This window comes from Larus michahellis, chromosome Z (genome assembly GCF_964199755.1).
Source record: "Larus michahellis chromosome Z, bLarMic1.1, whole genome shotgun sequence".
NCBI classification, from domain to species: Eukaryota; Metazoa; Chordata; class Aves; order Charadriiformes; family Laridae; genus Larus; species Larus michahellis.
Genome location: NC_133930.1, coordinates 4,284,849 through 4,305,499, shown reverse-complemented (window position 1 = coordinate 4,305,499; position 20,651 = coordinate 4,284,849). Strand labels below are relative to the sequence as shown.

The 20,651-nt window shown below is 43.5% G+C and overlaps 1 long non-coding RNA gene across 2 annotated transcripts; it reads left to right on the top strand.

The window, feature by feature from the left end:
* Positions 1 to 4,260: 4,260 nt before the first annotated feature.
* On the top strand, positions 4,261 to 19,763 carry LOC141736474 (uncharacterized). Of its 2 annotated transcripts, none has more exons than XR_012584969.1 (7): positions 4,261 to 4,398; positions 9,770 to 9,987; positions 10,641 to 10,815; positions 13,850 to 13,955; positions 14,218 to 14,364; positions 16,790 to 18,838; positions 19,380 to 19,763. It is a non-coding gene; the product is annotated as an uncharacterized LOC141736474 (long non-coding RNA). The 2 variants fall into 2 exon arrangements; XR_012584970.1 differs by having other exon boundaries at positions 13,795 to 13,955.
* The last annotated feature ends 888 nt before the right edge of the window (positions 19,764 to 20,651 follow it).

Sequence of the window (20,651 nt, the reverse complement as noted above, 5' to 3'; positions counted from 1 at the left end):
TTGCTTGACGAAAAATTTGCAGGACTGGTCCCTGCTATTGATCGAAAAATTATGCAAATGATCTGTTATAAAGAAACAGTTGCCTCATCAGACATCTTAATCAGCAAAAGCTTTTCTTGTAGAGTCACTTAGTAATAAAGTCGCATTTTTTTTTCTTCTCACGCATCATTACTAGAAATCAGATCCAAATAGTTAATTGACTAAAACACGAATAAACATGCTGTCTTCATAGGATCCCCTCAGAGGTGGTAATGGTAGGTTTAGAGAAGTGTAAGTGGTAAATAAAACAAATAGGCTACAGATCAATCCCAGTTAACTGCAGTGTCTTAACTGGCGCTGTTTAACATCTTTATCGGCGACACGGACAGTGGGATCGAGTGCACCCTCAGGATGACACAAAGCTGTGTGGCTCATCCAGCTCTGGGGCCCCCAACATAAGAAGGACATGGACCTGTTGGAGTGGGTCCATAGGAGGCCACCAAGATGCTCCAAGGGCTGGAGCCCCTCTGCTGTGGGAACAGGCTGAGAGAGCTGGGGGGGTTCAGCCTGGAGAAGAGAAGGCTCCGAGGAGACCTTCCAGCCCCTTCCAGTCCCTCAAGGGGCTCCAGGAAAGCTGGGGAGGGACTCTGGATCAGGGAGGGGAGCCATAGAACGAGGGGGAATGGTTTTAAACTGGAAGAGGGGAGATTTAGATGAGATATCAGGAAGAAAGTCTTTGCTGTGAGGGTGGTGAGCCCCTGGCCCAGGTTGCCCAGAGAAGCTGTGGCTGCCCCATCCCTGGAGGTGTTCAAGGCCAGGTTGGCCGGGGCTTGGAGCAACCTGGTCTAGTGGGAGGTGTCCCTGCCCATGGGAGAGGTGGTGGAACTAGATGATCTTTAAGGTCCCTTCCAATTCAAACCATTCTACAATTCTATGATCAGTACTAATACTGCAAACGAGAAAACATTTTAGTCAATCCATTTGAACAAGACACAATTAAGACCCTGGATTTACAGAACAAGCTAAGTTGCTGGCTAAGGTGTTGCCATTCTTATCCAAGAAGGGTTGAAATTTGAATTGTTCTGGGGAAAATCCTATATACAAGCAGGCGAAGGCAGACTTGCGCTCTGCAGGCAACACCAGCGTAAAAGCTATATAGTAATGATAACTGAGTGCCACCCCTGAGTCAACACACTCCCTGAGAAAAGACAGACATTACTGGCTCAAAACCAGACCAAACGGGCTACCTGGCTTTCACGTCAGAGCTGTCTTCTGCATGGCTAACTTGGATGACAGCAGAGGTGGTTCTCCCTGCCTACACAAGTCCATGTACAAATAATCTTTGATAACGCCCATCCTCTAAACAACTGAATGTTGTCAAAATTAATTTTTATAGAAAATAGGACCATGCGGCTCAGTTACAGCCAAGGAAAACCAAGTACTCCATGCACTGGAAAGCAAGCCAAATCTATCTGAATCGAATAGAAAGCAGAATCCGGAACTACATAGGAAAAACCTATGCATGTGTATGAAAAAGAGCGGATCCAGAGCAAAACAGGGCAAGCAAAAATGGATTAAAAGCTCTAATAAACACTGAGAGCAGGAAATGGCTCCTCCTGTCCCATCACGGCTTCTCCTGACCAACAAGTTTTAACTAGCAAAACAATCTTTTTCCTGTTCCAATACATCTTTCTGAATAAGGACTCTGGCTTTTTGTATCCTTGATACAACAGTGAAGCAATACTGGGTACAGTTTGGACCAACGTCTTTTCATGAAGCCTCAGCTATGCTTTGACAAACCTCTCGTTTCCAAGTTTTTCAAACTTCCAAAATTTTCTACTGTCTACTTTTCCTTACACTGCTGTAAACACAGAATAATTAATCACTTACATGAAATCATTTTAGATTCTCCTAGGCTGTATCACAGCATATGAAAAAAATTCAAGTGAGTGAAGAAGGCAGGTACAAAAATAATATATCACTTCGATTTCACTTATGCCCTTAAAATGTGTGCTGAATGGCACAGAGCCCTTGGGCTGAGCTATTTCTATAGGCACAGCTTTCTTCAGGCAAAATTTAGTTGACTCTATTGATTGATTTTAGTGAATTTACAACCAGAATGGGTGTACACCACTCTCCATACCCATGGCTGAAGGTAACGCTGTGGAAGAGAGAATAAGGACAGTAATTGCTCCCGAAATACAAAAGAAGGTTGTGCTCCAAGTAAAGAAAATGTAGGAAGAGGAATGGTTAGCACCTGTAATAAGATTTTTGTAGGTAGTGTACAGGCTGAAAGATACTTGGCATAAAAGTAGCTATTTTTAAATGGAAAGGAGGTCATGTAAAGAACAAAATGCCCATAAAGATGGCAAGCCAGTAAACACTGAGGGTTTTTTTTCAGGGAGCCTGTTAATTTGGAAACCGTTCAACAGTTTTGTAAGGTTTGTTTTCCTGCACAGATTGGCATAAATTGGAATGCAATAAAAGACAGAGAAAAATAAAGTTAATTTCAATGATATTTATAGGATCATGGCTGAGCAGCAGCAGTAGAAAACAGTCCTAAGATTTTGTGTGCGCATGCACGCAGGCACAAGGAAAAGGTTTTGTAACCAGCCATCAGGTCTTCAAAAAGAACTCTCCATGTTGACAGAGAACTGTGCACAGGGCTGAACCTCAGCCTGCGGAAGAAGTCCATACGAGTGCTGCCCAGCCCTTCAGAACAAAACAGCGCTGCTTTTCCTCTGGTGTAACACAACCAGCTTGATTAAAGGAAGCTATCCGATACCTGCTTCACAACCCCTGGAAGACATGCTGGGAGAAAAATGAGCCTTTGGGTAGAAAAAGCTTGCCAGCAAAATATTTGGTGGACACTTCCTCTTGTTTGGGGAAAAGAGATGAGTAAAACAGCACATGCAAAGTCACAGGGTCTAATAGGCCAGAAGCTCTCAGCCTTTTTCTTTCTTGGCTGAGTAAAGGACTTTGGCCAAATAGATCATTTTGTTTCTAATACAGCCTATTCAATGCGAAGCTGCTAAGCATCTGGCCAGAGGAGGTCTGGAGCTCTCGGATCTGGCATTTCCTCTGTTATAGTATCACTTTGAGGAGTGTGGCGTAACTAATACCTGCTCTTTGATAAAACGAGTAATGCCTTTGAGGTAACGTGTAATTCTGAATGCCTGCTGGCCATTTATGACCATTGAAATTGCTGTTTAATAAAAAAAAACTGCAGGACAGAATTTCCTAATCACATTCTCACTCTTCTGCTCCTTCTTGAGTGCTTGCTCTTGCTATTTTCATATCTTAAATGTATTTGATTGTGCTAAACTTTATCTAATTGAGTAAAATCCTGCAAGTTCTGCGTGGGCAGAAGCTCTGTTGGAAGTAACAGTATTTTTCCACGCCTGAGGCTGGAAGCGGTTTCTGACAAGGACCATTCATTCTGTATGGCCGATACGGCTGTTTATTCCATCTATAGTGCTTTATATATAATAATATGCTTACACAATAGTTTGATTTGATGGTCGTCTTTTCCGATCATCAGTCCTTAGGAAGTACTACTGTATAAATTTTCCTTTAGTTTCATCCCAGAAGTTGGTGCTTTCAGTGAAGACATCCACGCGCTCACTCTGCGCTTGACAATTTAATTACCTCATATTTCTAAAAGACAATTTTCGGGTGAAAGTCTGCATTGAAAACCGTGAAGTGCTGTTATTACTTTAGTGCCTTTCACGACAGCAAGTTATTTTTAAAGGGAGGCAATGCCACCTTCACGTTCCAACAGGGAGCTGAGCAGTCATTTAACCTCTTTTTAAAAGTAACTAATAAGGGGTTACGGCACCCAGACTGACTACCTGTTCCAAGCAAGCAATCAAACCTGCCACTAAACATCTTATGAGGGAAAAACCTCCTCAGCAGCAGCGGCAGAGAGGCAAACCCCCACGGCCGCCTTCCCTCCCTCGCTGAGGGGAAGGGACGGGGCTCCACCTACCGTTTACCCGAGAGCTGACACAACCCGAGAGAATTCGCCTGATGGTCGAAGCCGGGACCTCTCCTCCATCTCCGCACAGCACCCTGGAGTTCAGAAGCCACGGGGGAATTATTGGTGAAGCCCCTGTAGTAGCGGGGCAGCCGCCGCCCCTCTGAGACCCTCGGGGGGCCGGGGCCATGGCTGGAGGGGGTCACGGCGGCCTTCGGGGCGCGGGGAGGAGCGGCGGGGAGGCTAGCAGCGGGCAGCTCACCTCCGGGGAAGGGTCGCAGCGGCAGCAGGCGGTGGCCAAGCGGGGCAGGGACCCGCCGCCGTGAGGGGAGGCCGCCCGCCCGCCCCTCAGCACACCGCGGGCGGCGGCTCAGCGGGGGGAGCCGGGGGATGCTGGAGCCCGGCGGCAGCTGATCTCGGCTCGTTCCCGGCTGAGGCGGCAGGTAGGATCCGCAGCCATATGCTACGATAGCGAGTGCTCCCGTGGGGAGGAGGCCAGCCCGCTCTCAGGCAAGCCGGGCTCTGCCCCCACCTTAACGAAGGGGACGGGGCGGGGGGGGCGCGGCGGCCATTTTCCTCAGCGTGCCTGTCAGGCGCAGGGGGCTGGGGAAGGGGTGGCGGGGCGGGGGAAGGCAGCCCGGCTGGCTCTTGCCGGAGCATGACACTTTCCAGGAGTTTCTCTTTATTCTCTCTCAGCCCCGGGGGCTGGCCGAAGCGGAGAAGGAGCCGGGTGGGAAGGCGGTTCCCGCCCTCCCGGTGCTGACGGGAGCCCGGCGAGGCGGCGGCGCTGAGGCGGTCCTGGCCGCGGCGGTGGGACTCGGGCACCGCGGAGCTTATTAATTTGTTTTTATCTCCCCCCCCATGCTCTTTTATTAGAAGGGTGCCAGATGGACGGGTAGGGAAGGTGCCGCTGCTTCTCTTTTTCTCCTCCTTTTGCAGGTGTGAGGAGTGCACCTCGTCAGTGTAGCTGACAACGTTTTGCCAACATGTGTAGGGAATTCAAGTGCAAGATTTGGGGTAAAATTCCGATCATCGGTGTTTGTAAGGATAGGAGATAAAAGCATTACTTCAAACGAGGCTCGGAAAAGGCTGTGAATATCTGTATTATACAGTGCTGCGCGGCACTGATCCTGAGGAAGGATGGTCTGACCTGAATCAGATCAACAGCATTTTCTCAGGGAAATCAATCTGTTAGAAACACTGCAGTGTGGGTTCTTTTGTTTTGTTTTAAATTTATTTTTCCCCCTGTCCCGTTATTTTAAATCGCTGCCGTTCTGGTAATGCATTTCACCTGCTTTGAGTCTCTTCTTATTCTGGTGAATTGGAATTTACCAACCTGTTTCTGTGATAAACGGGTGCTTGTAAATCTTTGCATTTCTTGATGATTAATGCTATCGGAACCCTTTCCTTTTATATTTTTTAATTCTTTTAATCTTTCACTGTATACCTATTATTGTTTACTGAAATGGACGTTCTAGTTACTTAAGTCAGCTTCAATAAATGTTTTCCTTTTTCTTTGTTTTTCGAATATGTATTTCTGAATTGAAGCTATGTAATGGTTCGTTACAATCAGAATTTGAACATCTTTAGGAGAAAGAGGTTACCTGCAGAGGAGGAAGGCAGACTACTCTGGAGGTGTGACTGATAGCCAGGGATATGGGCTACCCAAAGCTAAAAGGAGCAAAGTCATTGTCTGGCTGTAGTGGCCATGAAACTTGAGGGTTTGGGCAAAACTGATGTTCTGTTTGTAATAAAGCGGTGATGTTTCTCTCTTCTACAAGTATTGCTTTCATCTCCATCGTTTTTTGCTTGCTGTTGCACGCAGAAGACCTTAACCCCTCTGCCTGCCGCAAGCATTCCATAGCAAGGTAACTTTGATCCGGCTGCTGTCACAGCAGGACATAAACTCTGTAACAGCTCTTTAATGAAAAACATTTAAAATTAAAATTGCTATTAATTTTTAATCTGGCTTTGTGTTTTCAGTTGTATTTATGACCCAAAAAGAATTGTGATGCCAATGCCTCCGTTACAGAACAGCACTTACGGTAAACTCTGGTTTGGCATTTGTGTAAATAAAGTGGTAAATAAAATGTTTGGAAGTGGGTAGCATTTATTAATACATAATCCTGAAGTCCCTGCCAGGAGGCCTGGTAAGACGTTAATATTAATGCTTGAACTGAGCTCTTTATCTTTGCTAATATGCTATATTTTATTAACAAGATATTTGGCAGAAACATAAAAATGGTTTACCCCATTGTATTAACAAGAACAGCTGCTATGATATAACAAAGTGAATTAAAAGTGAGCCAGCGGTGTTAAGTTCTTAAAAATAGTCATTTAGGCCAAGGGAGGAACCAAACAATAATAAAGGAGTGCCACTTACCTAAACTTGACTCTTAATATTAACTTCCTACAGGCTGAAGGCTTTGTGCCCCGGTGTATTAAATTGTTATAGGCCTGGCAAAAAGTACTGATACAGTAACATCTGAGACACCGGACCTTCAGTTTCTGGGAAGGGATGCAGTCTTGTCATTGAGGAAAAGGATGGAAAGTTTGAAATAAACGTGTTCATGCTGTCGGCGTTGGCTTGCTGTGAGACCTGTGAGCAGAAGCTTTGAGGTCACTTAGGGAGGCCTCTTCACCTTCCAGACTGCGATGACGTCTTTTGAAGTATAATATTGGAGAGCTTTGGGTCCCACGGTCTGTCTAATGCCTTAAACTCGGCTGTAGATTCCCCTTGTCTTTGCCTTTCCTCCCACCCCTGTTCTGCCTGACCCCGCTCTCCTCTCACGGTGCTTCTTGCCTCTCCTTTCCTTCACCATGACTTAAGGAGTCTTCTCCATCTCAAACCCAAGTTGCTCCAGCTCCGCCACAAAGTGATAGTAATATATTAATGACTTCTTGAAACACCAAGCAACTAAACCCACAAAACTGACATTTTACATCCATGTCTTGTATAATGGTCACTCCATGTCTCTGTTTTCATTGTACTTTTTGTAACAGACATAATTATCCCAGCTGGAGAGTAAGGCTCCATTGTTTTTAGGCACAAATCAAGGATTTTACAACTCCAGTACCATTCTGTCTCAGATTATATGAATAACTTCAACACAGGAGAAAATCCAGCCCTGTTAGAGGACCGTGTGCGTGAAGTTTATGTTTAGAATTAATGTAAATGGACATGCGTAGGAGACCTGTATGCTTAAAATATAAGGAAGAAATATACTGCAGTGGTCACCTTGTTCCTTGCCCCAAAAGAAAATTACAGCGTAGCCAGTGTATATAACTATATTGGAAACTTGGAGACAACGGAAAAAATACAGGTTCCAGTTAAAAATGTGATGTCTGTGCTTGTTAAATGTTTATCAGAAGTAAATTTTGCTTGTTCCTTTAACGAACTGTATAATTAGCAAACACGAAGAGTGCATAGGTATAATTCTCAATACTTATTTATTTACATTTTGAAATAAGTGTATATAGCACAGCTATAGCGCTATACTTCATTCTCGCTATCAGTACAGATGTATTTTTTTTTTTAGCACAGCACAATTTAAAAACAAAAATTCTAAAAATAGAAAAGAAAAATGGTGATGCTGTTTTCTTTTAAGTGGAAAAGAATGAGAAGACAGAAATATTTCAAGGTCATCTTCTAAGTGTGTAAATTTTGCGTGAGTGAATCTTTGAATGCCAGAACACCCTAGAACATTGTGGAAAAGAAACACTGTTTTTTATTCAATTGAAGAATAACCAAACAGAACAAATTAAGAAATAAAGTGCCTTCATTTGAGGTGGATCAGTGACAAAACTGGAAGCACGCTCTAAAAATTTTCTTGTTTGTTCTGAATTTTCTTTAGCAGAAAAAAAAGGGGTGAGTTGGTTGTTTTCTCCATTGCAGACTTTGAGATGGAAAGAAACTATAAATGTAGGGGAGAGTGGGGAAATAATACATTCTGGGGGGAAGGGGCCAGGCTGCTGCTTAGTTTGGATATTTCTCATCTCTAAAAAGAACTTGGTTATTTTAATTAGAAGTATTCCTTTTTTTCATGGTTTTCTTGAGAAAATGCATAATGAAAAAGTTGAACTGAAGATCCAAAGTTAGTATGAGAATATGTAGTAATACTATACATATCGAAAGTGTATCTGTTCGTGTAAAAAAAAACCCCTGTTTTGTAATATAATAATATTTTTAGCTGGGGTGGGTTGGTTGTTTTTGTAAAATTAATATCTTATCTGTGCAAGAAGACAAGTTCCCTGTTTTCAGATGCGCTCGCTAAGCCCCAGACTGTTAGAAACTTTTGTTGGTGTAGCGACAGAAAAGTGTGTTTCATTATTTCTCTGTCAGTTGCAACTCAAACACAGATGAGGAATCTATTTAAGTGCTGGTTATGCTATATTTTTCTTTACTTGAGCAGTAGTATAAACTAGTGATGTGGTGTGTGATTTTTATGTTTGTTAATACTCCCCATCATTTTTTCCTCACAATTCTGTCTTTTTTGGTGTCCCGGTGAAGCACTTCATGCATGAAAGGGAATTGCAAGGATAACCACATTACCTGCACTCCTGTGACCTACAGGTGACTCTCGTTACAGAAGGAGACAGGCTGAGATTAGTAAAACTTCATCTTCCTTTGCTAAGTTGTCATGTTTTTAATAGTTAATTTCCAGGGCTTCTGAGGGTCAGGAATTTTTTTTATGCAAATTGAAGGAGGGTCCAGCCTGCTCTAGGGGAACCTGCTTTGGCAGGGGGGTTTGGACTAGATGATCTCCGAAGGTCTCTTCCAACCCCTACCATTCTGTGATTCTGGGAATTGTGCTTAGCAAGAGGCAGAAGGATTATGGAAATGAGAAAAATTTCTGGGATATCATTTGTGAGAGGGGCTGTGAAAATGTTGCTTTTTGGTAATTAAGTCTTTAAAGAGGTTTTTGACTGAGCTGGACCACCAGTTTCTAGAGCTGGTTTGTTGGCTACAAAAGGAGAAGACCCAGCCTCTCCTTGAATGCCCCAAAAGTGTGTCACCTGAAAATCCCTGGGAGATGGAGAGCAGGAGTGGGAGGGAGAGGTGGCCAAGTGAGGGGCAGTGGTGGGAGGAGAGGAGAAGGATGTGTTTGGAAAAGAAGGATGCGTGTGGAAGCTCTGATGAGAGCTACCCCTTGCAGTTGCGCGGACTATCCCTCCTGTAACGTTTGGCAGGGTTGAGCTGTTCTGTCTCCGCAGGTGGATTCTTCATTTTGGTGGTAGTTGACATTTTGTGATGTGGAATCTGAGCCGTATTTTAAGTTATGCCTCCGTTCTTCGTACTTACAAAATCATGCCAAAAATGTGAACAACTATGTGTAATGCTAAGCTTAAAACTATGAACTTCCAGTGCCTAAAGAGATCCTAGAGGAAAGACGGGGAGGGACCCTCTCAGGGAGTGAAGCAATAGGACGAGAGTTTTAACTGAAAAAGAGGGGAGATTTAGATTAGATATTAGGAAGAAATTCTTGGCTGTGAGGGTGGTGAGCCCCTGGCCCAGGTTGCCCAGAGAAGCTGTGGCTGCCCCATCCCTGGAGGGGTTCAAGGCCAGGTTGGCCGGGGCTTGGAGCAACCTGGTGTGGTGGGAGGTGTCCCTGCCCAGGGCAGGGGGGTGGAACTGGATGATCTTTAAGTTCTGTTCCAACATAAACCATTCTGTAATTCTATGAACTTAATTTATTCTTTAGGTTGTGAATTTAATAACAAATAGTAAAAGTTTAGTTTCACGTATACATTTGTGTACTTTAGAAGGAAGCAATAGCTGTTTTTCTTTTTTTCTTTTTTTTCTCCCTCATCCAGGTGAATTTCACAGTAGACCAGATCGGAGCAATCATGGACAAGAAGTCCCATATTAGGAATATGTCTGTGATTGCTCATGTTGATCATGGCAAATCAAACCTTGACAGACTCCCTGGTGTGTAAAACGGGCATCATTGCTTCAGCCAGAGCCAGAGAAACACGATTCACAGACCCACACGGAAAGCTGAGCAAGAAAGATGTATCACAATCAAGTCTACGTAAGAATTTGTTTGTATCTTTCTTTTTTTCGTCTTAGCCTGAAGAGAGGTTTGCTCAAAGCCTTGCATCTTGTCAGATCTTTTTGAAGTTGACATATGAATCAAACTGTGCATTACAGAAGTTCAGTCTTCAGAGTGCAATCTGGGCAGTATTGGAGTAGAGCTCAGAAGTGATATCTAGCGACCACTCTTACCTGCTTCTCACTATGGAGAAAGATGCTTTCAGAAGGATTCTTAGTAGTAACCTTCATTTTTATTGGATTCCTTGCAGACTAACACACTGTTCCTGCAAGCCAGTGTGGTGGGCTCTGTTTTATTAGTATTACCTCTGTCTATAATGTCTGCAACTGCAAAGTTAAGTTGGAAAGTGATTTGGAGCATGACTCTGCAAGTGTTTGACAGTGACATTATGCTGTGACTACTAGCTTGAGGTGTTGATTCTGGATAAAAATAAAAATTAATTACACTCAAGCAGAATTTTATATCCTAAGAAGCTTGTAAATTGAAATACTGAAGTCTCCTTGTGGTTTTTCCTTTAAACACATCGAGAAATATTGGCACTGTAACAGAGGAGGTACAGGTGCCTGACCAATGCAAGTTTTAAAATCAGTAAATTACGAGACATTATTAAAATGCCTTATCTTCTCTTACAGGGCAATTTCTATGTATTATGAACTCTCAGACAACAACTTGGCCCTCATCAAAGGGATGGTTCAGGTTTTCTTATTAACTTAATTGACTCCCCTGGACATGTTGATTTCTCCTCTGAAGTTACAGCAGCTCCGTGTGTCACTGATGCTGCCCTTGTTGTGGTTGACTGTGTTTCAGGTAAGAATGCTCTTCTAATTAGAAAGACCTCAGTGTATTTTATTTCCTTCCTCTTAAGGAAAAAAAAATCACATGTAATGGAAAAAATTTCTTTCTCTGGAAGTTTAACTTCTAATGGTATGAATTCCGATTTGCAGCCTTAGCCCATGGCTTCTCCTGTATCTTAGAGGATTATAGCCACTTTGTATGCAGCTTGTGGGTTGAACGTAGAGGAGCTGAGGAAATAAAATCAATCCTTCAGCAAAATCCTAGGGAGTGGAGCTGCCCGTCATTCTCCTCCTCCTTCAGTTAGAAGACAGAGCGATACATGTAACTGAGTAACGACAGTTTTGGAGAGCACCAAGACCACCACCAAATTCCCAGCTTGAATTTCCCAGTCGCTGCTGTACAAAGTAGATTAGAGGTTTTGCTTATATATATAACGCATGTTTTAATTGCGCTTATATTTTTTAAGGGGTTTGTGTACAGACAGAGACTGTTCTGTGGCAGGCTACTGCAGAACATGTCAAACCAGAATTGCAGCTGGAGCCTGAGGAACTCTACCAGACATTTCAGCGTATTGTGCAAACTGTCAGTGTCAACATTTCCACCAATGGTGAGGGTGAAACTGGACCAATGGGTAATATTATGGTAAAGAAAACTTTAAAACCTTTCCGTGATTGAAATCCTATTTTAGAGAATACCAGCCTTGATATGAAACAGTTGCCTGTAGGCAGTTCAGATCTCTGGCCAACCTGAAGGAGCATTCTTCAGTCCCCTTCCACCCCCACTGTTTCATATGTTTTCTTTTGGGGATATTATTTCACACCAACCAACTGGGGAGCGAAAGCAACTAGGAGAGAGGAGAGAATTCGCAAAGCAGATGATCCTCTAGTGATGCTTTCTCACTAACAAAATGTGTAGCCTCAAGCCAGTTGCTCGATGTCATTCAAACATCAAATGTCAGACATTTGCCTGGGGGAAACTGCTGAAGGGAAACTTTGGCTTGAAATTTAAGGCAACAGACCAGAAACCAGGAGATTAGCTTTCTGTGCCTGACTTTGCTGCTTATGTCTCTTACGCGACAAGAAACATGGCCTTTCTGCTATTCCTGACTGATAAGACATTTAATTTGCTCTTTTCTGATCCGAAGATGTAGGTCCGTGTTATCCTACCAGGAATTATATCATAATATGCTAGATATCTCTGAAACTAGAAGGCAAAATAGTATTTCCTATGTTGCAGCTGAGAATTGTAAAATAAAAACACAAAGTCAACCGAGAGTCTTCTCTGCTGGTCCAGCTTTTAGAATAAGGAATTGTCAGAATCAGGCTGCTTCAGATATTATTTTTTCCACCAAATATCTGCGGGATGGACCTTCTCACCAGAACCTGGTTCCCTTTGTTTAAATGTGATCATAATGAACTAGCTAGTTGGGCGGCTAAAATCGATTGCAGCATAATCTAGTTACTGAAACAAAGGACTCTCAGCTAGGATTGTATTCTGATTGTTATATTCCATGAATCTCAGCCATTCCGAAGTCAGACCATGTTTATCGGTGTGGCAGGAATGACATGGCCAATATTTTCATTTCCAGAGAAAGTTCACTAACAATTCATTTCTTTACAAAGTCGTAATCCTCCAAATCCTACTTAGCACTTTACAAGTATGTTTCTGAAGTTTTTATTTTTGCCTTTGTTACAAATGAGTTCACTGCATGGGACAAAGTAAGGCTCTTGCTTTAAAGTAGTATTCAACAGACCCATCTTAGGGGAAATATTTCCTTGGTTTATGTTTCAGAAAATATTTGACATAATTACTGATCCTGCCTGTCACCGAAGGCAATTCATACATTTCAAATCAGTGTTTAGTGAAATGTGTTCGCTTTTTTTTCCCCTTTTAAAGATCAATCCAGCTATCAGTACTGTCAGGTTTGGGTCCGGTCTGCACGGCTGGGCATTCACTGTGAAGCAGTTTGCTGAGACGCGTGTAAGCAAATTTGCTGCCAAAGGTGAAAAAGCACAACTCCCTCCAGCTGAGCATTCAAAGAAAGTGGAAGATAGGGTGAAAAAACTCTGGGGTGATAAGTAAGTAACACAGTACGTGTGGAAGGAATGTAGGTATGTGCTTAGATACCTCGCTCTAAGGACACTCTAAGGATGTCAGTGAGGCATACCAGAGCACGTTGAGTTTGTGCTTCTGTAAAACTAAGCTTTCACAGGCAGCTTAGAAAGCTAATTAGAGACACGAGTTTTTAACTCTTACAAACAAAAAATAGGTATGTATCTAAGCAAGGCAATTGCTTGTAGTGCAGATATGCTGTACGTGCTTTCTGTGGTGAGTTCCGATAACCTGCTCTGTGAGAGCAGAGAGAGAAGATGCACTCTCAGAACTTCGAACGTAAATGCTTTTATTGAACTGCCTAGGTAAAATTAATACACAACGGGTTATGGAGCAAATCCAGTCATTTGATACCAGTGAGTATTTTTGTAAATTTAATGAACCTTAAATCGTATCTCATAAACGACGGAGTTAATTTCATATTAGACATGTACGCATCTTGCTGTTAACTGAATGCTTTACACGCGTGTGAAAGCTTAATCTATTTGCCTGTCTTCTGATGCCTTATAATAAATTAACCTACCTTGACTCATTTAGCTCACAGCGTACTCCAAGATTTATCTTGTGTGGTATTTAAATGATTTTAGCAAGGCTTCAAAAGACAGTTACAGGTAACAGGGTGGAGTAAGAGAATTCTTGGCAACAGGTTTGCTTACAGTGCCTCGTTCCTTCTAAAAAGCCTGAAAATGCATGCCGATGTCAGTGTTTCTAAGTGTAGTAAGAAACCTCAAAAACCTAAACCAACAAAAAGCCATTCTTTGCCTCCCCAAAAATCTAACAGTTATTGCTACATTCAAATAAGCATTAGCTGTTCTTCTGCTATTTTAATCTCTGCTTAAATGTGAGACTTTACAAAATAACTTAAGTGGAAATTTGCAGGAAAAGTGGATACTCCTCAAGTTCAAACTGGATGAGTAAAAATAAACTTCTGTAGGTATTTTGATCCAGCAACTGGAAAATTCAGCAAATCAACCACTAGCCCAGATGGAAAGAAGTTGCCAAGGACATTTTGCCGGCTAGTTCAGGATCCTGTCGTTAAGGTAAAGCAATATTTTGTCTTGATTTGATTGCAGGGGCATAAGGGGAGACGTTTTTTAGTTTAGCAGGTCATCCCTTAGGAAAGCCATCCCTCTTCTAAAGTCGGCCCATACTTTCTGTAGAGACTAGAAAAATTTGGCAGTGTAAGAACAATGTGCAAAAGGTGGCAGAAGTAGAAGGCAGAAAATTGGAATGGTACTGAAAGAACATATTCTGCGTATCGTTAAAGATTTGTGTGCCTCGTGTGTGAACCTCTTCTGACAGGAATTTGGAATTTCCTTTGGAATAAGAAACATTTGATATAATTTGTGAATCTTGAGCTGTGTGATCCTTGCGAAGAGTTTTTTAAACAAAAGCCCAGAACAGAGAAACTGGAGGGTTTTCAGATGCGCAACATGTTTAAGATAAACGGTAAGCAAAACCTTTCTCTGTTATATTATTTACTCCGGTCGCTTGCTTCATATCTTTGATGCCATTATGAATTTTAAGAAGGAAGAGGCAGCCAAACTGATAGAGAACTTGATATCAAGCTAGACATTGAAGATCGAGATAAAGAGGGAAAACCCCTTCTTAAGGTAACTCGGCCTTTCTACTTCGTGAGAATTGCCAGCGTGGTAGCTATTATTACCCTTGAGCTATGTAACGAGAACAGTCTTTTAGGTCTGTCTAAAATTTGCAGAAACTTATCTTACTTGTCTTTCTATGATTTGTATATATATAAAAAAAACATTTCACAGAATCATAGAATCATTTGCTGGAGAGATAAAAAAAAAAAATAATAAAGAAAACAGCTGAATTCCAGACAACCTTTTGAAGAGTAATGTCTGAGAGCACACGGTCACTTTCTATGCAGGACTGAATGTTAAAAGCAAAGACTTTAAGAAACTGCCCGGTTCCTGTGCTAACTCGTGTTCTCCTCAGGTGTATTAAAACCCACATGAAAAGGGGGCCCAGGGGATACATGTGGAAACTTCTTGAAATAATCACTGGCGAAGGGAAATCCAGCCGCACCACTGTGGCAAATGGCCAGAGATTTAATAAAACATTTGGTTTTATTTTTATCTTCCGTATATGGAAGATACAGCCATAAAATATGACTATCCATGGACCTTTTTCCTTCTGCTGTTGTAAACTGTTGTCAGTAGGGACGAAGGACATTCATGTTTTATTTTAGGAGTTTAACGTAATCCATGAGTCCTAACATTTCTGTTGAAGTGTAAGTCACTAGCCCAAGGAAAAAAGGGAGTGCTGGTTTTCACTAATTCAAACATACAGTGATGGTCAAATTGCTTGTTCTAGATAAGTATTTTACTCATAGCTTTTAACAAGATTTAAGTAGTCATACGGAAATTTTAAGTGGTTGTTGTGACTTTTTACATTACATCCCTGAGTGTAGCCTTCTACATGCTATCCAGAAGGTTTATTTGGGGGTCAGTTGTTAATCGTAGAATCATAGAATGATTGGAAGGGACCTTAAAGACCACCCAGTGCCACCCCCTGCCCTGGGCAGGGACACCTCCCACCAGACCAGGTTGCTCCAGGCCCCGGCCAACCTGGCCTTGAACCCCTCCAGGGATGGGGCAGCCACAGCTTCTCTGGGCAACCTGGGCCAGGGGCTCACCACCCTCACAGCAAACAATTTCTTCCTCACATCTCATCTAAATCTCCTCTCTCCGTGTTTCCACATTCTTTTCCAAGAAACCATGACAGCTCCGTTCTACGTCCTTTAGATCAGTGATGCAAATAATTTGTTTGAGAAGAGGTTTTTCATTCCGAAGTTAGGGAAAGGTTTAATGGAAACAGCAAAACATAGGTGGGGAGGTGAATTACGCTGTTCTTTATGAATTGTCAGTACTTTTGGGGAAAGTTATAATTTGGGGTTTCGTTTGGGTTTTTTTTTTTGTCCCCTCCCTTCTTTCTGTCCCTGTTCAGGTGAACAAACAACGGGTATCCTAAACTACCAGAAAGAGCAGCATGGATTTTATTTTTTTTTAATAAGCTCTTTTTGAGCTGTGTAAACATTAACTTCTGCCCTTTGAATAACTGGATTTTCTTGGTAAATGAAATTCTTCCATGAAAGAGCCCGGAAAATGTATTCCGTGCTAGAAGTATTTGTTTATCCCCAAGTACAGCTATTCACATAAGAGTTTGTCTTAACTGTCTTAAAAGCAATTGGAAGATTTAAAACCTTCTTTAAAACTTAATTCCTGACTATGGTGCTGGGTGGTGGGCAGGAAATCTACCAGCTTAAAAAATGTCTTAAGCCATGAGTGCAAGTAAGGACAAAGCAGCAAAAATGGAGAATTTTTTCTCCTCGATGACTTGTGAGGCCTATCATGACAACGCAGGGGAGTTTTGCAGCTTTAGTGTGTGTTTCTAAGCAAAAGTGGGGTTTTTTTAGTACAGTTTTTTATCAGAGTGCTTGTCAGCCATGTTGTAAGTTCTAAGGTAAGGTACGACACGATTCTGTTTGTATAAAACTTGTATCCTGTAGTAAATGCATTGATTGCAAAGCACTAGAGCGCTCTGCTTTCTTGTGCCCAAAGATTGCTGAAGGTAACTCACCCAGCATATGCCCTTTTGCCTCACTTTGCGTACGTAAACTACAACCCAGTCGCCTGTATAGACAGTAATTGGAGACTTCACAGTCCGGTGAGGCGGAGAAGGCAGGCAGAGCTTCTGAAAGGTGCCTTGGGAGAAATTCCTCTGTGTGAGGAGCCATCGTGGGGGAAAACATCAAGAGAGCTGTCTAGAGGGATTGCCTAATGCTGCCCGGCTGTGTTTTAAGAACTGGTGATCTCCTCCTTTTATCTAACAACGGAATTTTTCTTTATAGTGCCCCGAACAAGTGGTTGGTGGGACCTATGGTGTGCTGAACCGGAAAAGGGGACGCGTTTTTGAAGAATCGCAAGTGGCGGGAACTCCAATGTTTGTGGTCAAGGCGTAGCTACCTGTAAATGAGTCATTTGGTAAGATGATGCTTTTCTTGTTACCCACATGCAATTAAAGGCAGGCATCTGCAGGATGAAAGGGACTTAAGAATTCCCATTTTATTTAGCTCCAAGCTTCTTCCTGTTGTCCCTCTGCATCTTCAGTTCAGAATAGTTTACCCCTTTTTTCCTGGGCTTTCGTGACAGCAGAGGGTGCCAAAAAGATGCGGCATCTTCTGCACATTAAGGCTTTTCAGCGTACACCAGATTGGGTTTCTATCATTTTAAGTCAAGGTCTTACTTTGAAGGAAGTCTAGAAAAAAGAACTGGTCTTCAGCAGCAGCAGGCTGGAAAATTTGATCTTTAAAAGGACAGAGGGCCAACCTGAACAGCTTAAATGGCGTCACCCCCCCTTGCCAATCTTAAGACTACCTTTAAAATAGTAATGTGTTTCTTCTTATCCTGCCCCTGAAACGTCAACTTTTCAGTGATACAGAGCCCTTCCTCTGGTCTTGTGGCTGGTGGACAACAAGTCACCCAGGAGCCAGCAATGTGCCCTTGTGGCCAAGAAGGCCAGTGGTCTCCTGGGGGGCATTAAGAAGAGCGTGGCCAGCAGGTGGAGGGAGGTCATCCTCCCCCTCTGCTCTGCCCTGGGGAGGCCACAGCTGGAGCGCTGGGTCCGGTTCTGGGCTCCCCAGTTCAAGAAAGACAGGGAACTGCTGGAGAGAGTCCAGTGGAGCCTACCAAGATGATCCAGGGACTGGAGCACCTCTCTGCTGAGGAAAGGCTGAGAGCCCTGGGGCTGGTCAGCCTGGAGAAGAGCAGACAGAGGGGACCTCATCAATGCTGATCAGTATCTAAAGGGTGGGTGTCAAGAGGATGGGGCCAGACTCCTCTCAGTGGTGCCCGGCGACAGGACAAGGGGCAACGGGCACAAACTGGAACACGGGAAATTCCATCTGAACATGAGGAAAAACTTCTTTCCTTTGAGGCTGCCAGAGCCCTGGAAGAGGCTGCCCAGAGAGGCTGTGGAGTCTCCTCTGGAGATATTCCAAACCTGCCTGGACGCGTTCCTGTCCAACCTGCTCTGGGTGACCCTGCTCTGGCAGGGTGTTGGCCCAGATGATCTCCGAAGGTCCCTTCCGACCCCTGCCAGTCTGGGATTCTGTTTGTGTGTCCCGTTTCCCTCCCGCCTTCAAGAGCATCCTGTGACATCGTGACAGAAAGTTTACCAGTTTCGTGGTGCGCATTTGGAACTCCTCACAGGGTAAAACTAAGAAATGTCATGTGTGATTTTGGAGGGGGCTTCTTTGCCAAAGTACATCAGTGTGGCAACTGCTAAAATAATCAGGGATGAAATAAGAGATGCTTTAACTTTTAAAGTCCAAACTGGCAATTTAACTTCTTAAAAGAACAATTTATGCTTGTGTTTGTGTGGCTGGGTTTTGAGTATTTTGGGTTGGTTTTTTTTTCCCCTTCTCCAAGTTTCCACAGAGCTTAATTTCACAGTGAGACCCGTTTTCCAAACATGGAAAACCAAAAAGAAGCGTAAGCTTAGGCTCGGTGGGATGTGTATTACACTGGGCTCTCGGTCTCAACTTGCGTAGCACCTTACCGTCCCTGTTCCACAAAACTACCTTTCGAGTTCCTTGCCAAAGCTGCGGTTGAATCTTGCTAAACCAGCATGCTAAAGATACGGGGAAACAGCGGCATTCCTCTGAACTAGCGGTGAGATGCGGTTCTACGGGCGCAAGTCGGGGCTCACCGGCAGCAGCTCGGAATACTTGAGCGAAGGGGATGATGCCGTGGTGAAGCCGAGGAAATGGCAAAGGAAACACCTCTGTGTCTTCAGTTAAATGTCAAGTCCTGGACTGTCAGGCTAAACGGCGAGTTAGCCCGGCACCTCGTTTGTGGCAGTGACTGAAAGGGAACGCTTAGGGAAGAGAAAGAACAAGGTAAGCTGATGGAAAACTCCCCCGGTTGCTTTTTTTATAACCACTTTCAGAGGCTTCCTGGGGCAGAAGTGGGTTCTGGATCAAGTTAGTAACCCTCGATGGATTTCTTTACGAAATCACTCAGTCTCCCCCTGCAGCATAAACCAGCAGCACCCACAGCACTGGCAGGGGGGTTGGAGCTAGATGATCTTTAATGTCCCTTCCAACCCAAACCGTTCTGATTCTATGACTTCACCAATCTAGACGGGCAAAGAACCACCTTCTTTTGAAACATAATTCTCCCCATATACTTTTCTATCTATCTAAATTGAATTTTTGTTTGCCTTTTTGTTGCTAATTTACTTGGTCACATGAGTTCTTTGGAGCTGGCCTCATTTTTACCTTGCTTGAAAGAAGTATCTGCAAAGTAGCGGTTTCTTAACAGTTCCGGAAGAGTGTTTTTAGGGTTTTGTCTATGCAGAAATTCATAATAAACCAGTTTGTTTGGTTGGTTTTTTTGGTGTAGCTGGCTCATCCCTTTTTATTTTGTCCTTCCGTCTAGGTTTTACCACCGGCTTGAGATCCAGCACTGGTGGCCAGGCTCTTCCACAGCGTGTCTTTGATCACTGGCAGATTTTGCCTGGAGATCTTTACGATGCAAATTCTAATCCTTGGCAAGTTGTGGCAGAAACACGTGAACGCAAAGGCTTGAAGGAGGGAATTCCAACTCCGGGTAACATCCTAGATAAATTATAGTCACTTCTGTTTCATGTTGTGTTTTGTTCCGATACCATTTCCTCGTAATACCAGGAAGGAAAGTTTTCAGCGTCACATTGAACACACACGCACACACACACACACACACACAGAGTGTTCACGTGTTGTGATGATGGCATGATTACCTACTTAAAAGAAGAAATAAAAATGACATGCTAATTTGACTTGCAGGATTGTTGTCGCATGTATCTTGTCTGTGGTCGCTGAAGCCTGTGTTAAAAAAAAATAATCAGTTGCCCGGGACTAATTGGCATTCTTTACAGTTTGCCCGATCCATAATTGTCTTTTAACTTAGGAGGCAGCTCCCTTCGCTGTTGCTCTTGCAGGAATTCTCGTTGAACTGACAGGTTTTGTCCTCTCAGCCAGAAGAGGCGTCCTTTTGGTTCCCAACTTGAATCCTCTTGTGCCTCTTGAAAACTGATAGTGAAAGGCTTGCGGTCACAGGTAAGCTTGCAAGCACCCAGCACCCGGATTTAAAGGCAGATAGAGGAAATGTCTGAAACGCCTCCAGCGAAGGTTTGGATTGGATATTAGGAAAAATGTCTCCAGAGAAAGGGTTGTCAGCCATTGGAGGAGGTGGAATCGGCGGCCCTGGAGGTATTTAAAAGACAGGTAGACGTGGTGCTGAGGGACGTGGTTTGGTGGTGGTTTTGGCAGTGTTAGGTTAATGATTGGACTTGATGATCTTAAAGGTCCCTTCCAACCCGGACCGTTCTGTGATTCTATGAACTCCTGCTGCTGGGCAGGTGCAGAACCTCCCGCCCCGGGAGGGATCGTTGAGGCTGGAGGGATCGTTGAGGCTGGAGGGATCATTGAGGCTGGATCATTGGGCAGCAGACTCCTGCCTACAAGGGCTCACGATTGTTTCGGGCAGCTTTATCTGACCTGGAAGTATGAAAATCAGATGCCAGCTCAGGCTAATGGTCTTCAGGCGTACAGGTCCAGCCTCTCTGTAGCTGGTATTTTAGCAGCTAGCTCAGGTCCAGAAAAATGATGCAGCAAATGGATGGGGGGGGGAAAAGCAAACCACGCAGCATGACTCATTGCATGCTGCTTA